This window comes from Galeopterus variegatus, unplaced genomic scaffold, assembly GCF_000696425.1.
Source record: "Galeopterus variegatus unplaced genomic scaffold, G_variegatus-3.0.2 Scaffold12178, whole genome shotgun sequence".
Classification (NCBI taxonomy): domain Eukaryota; kingdom Metazoa; phylum Chordata; class Mammalia; order Dermoptera; family Cynocephalidae; genus Galeopterus; species Galeopterus variegatus.
Genome location: NW_007738289.1, coordinates 35,466 through 36,503, shown reverse-complemented (window position 1 = coordinate 36,503; position 1,038 = coordinate 35,466). Strand labels below are relative to the sequence as shown.

At 48.2% G+C, this 1,038-nt stretch overlaps 1 pseudogene; it reads left to right on the top strand.

The window, feature by feature from the left end:
* LOC103610969 overlaps positions 1-1,038 on the top strand; it is an 18,905-nt pseudogene that overhangs the window by 1,777 nt on the left and 16,090 nt on the right.

Sequence of the window (1,038 nt, the reverse complement as noted above, 5' to 3'; positions counted from 1 at the left end):
TGCCTGGCTTATTTCACCAAACATAATACCCTCCAGGTTCAAACATAATACCATCCTGCAAATGTCCGGATTTTCTTCTTTTTTATGGCTGAATAATATTTCATTGTTTATGAGTGTTTTTATACATCTCACTTTATCCATTCATCTGTTGATGGATACAGGTTGATTCTAAATCTTGGTTATTGTGAATGATGCTGCAACGAACATGGGAGTGCAGATATACCTTTGGTATACTGATCTTATTTCTTTTCCTTTGGATATATACTCAGTAGTGGGATTGCTGGATCATCTGGTAGTTCCCCATGGGGAGGCAGGAGAGAGATAAAGGAATGATGAACTTCAGGAGGAATTTTCCCCTTCTTCACCCTAATTTCTGGTGGTCCTGTTTGCCCAGGCTTGCAAAGGACCTGAGGTCCACAGTGGCCAATGAGACCATCATGACTGAGTTCTTCCTCCAAGGCTTGACGGACACCAAAGAGCTTCCGGTGGCAGTTTTCCTGCTCTTGCTGCTTGTCTACCTCGTGACTGTCTCTGGGAACCTGACCATCATCAGCCTGACCTCGCTGGATACCCACCTGCAGACCCCTATGCACTTCTTCCTGCAGAATCTGCCCTGCTTTGAAATTTGGTTCCAGACTGTCATCATGCCCAAGATGCTGTTCAACATTGCCATAGAGATCAAGACCATCAGTTTTGCAGGCTACATCACCCAGGACTTTTTCCACATCTTCCTGGGGGCCACAGAGATCTTCCTGCTCACAGCCATGGCCTATGACTGGTACAGAGCCATCTGCAAGCCCCTCCACTACCCCGTGCTCATGAGCAGCAGGGTCTGCACACAGCTCATCCTCACCTGCTGGCTGGCAGGGTTTTCCTTCATCATCATGCCTGTCATCCCGACCAGTCAGCTTCCATCCTGCACCACCCACATCAACCACTTCTTCTGTGACTATATGCCTCTAATGGAGGTGGTCTGCAGTGGGCCAAAGGTGCTGGAGATGGTGGACTTTACCTTGGCCCTGGTTGCACTGCTCAGCA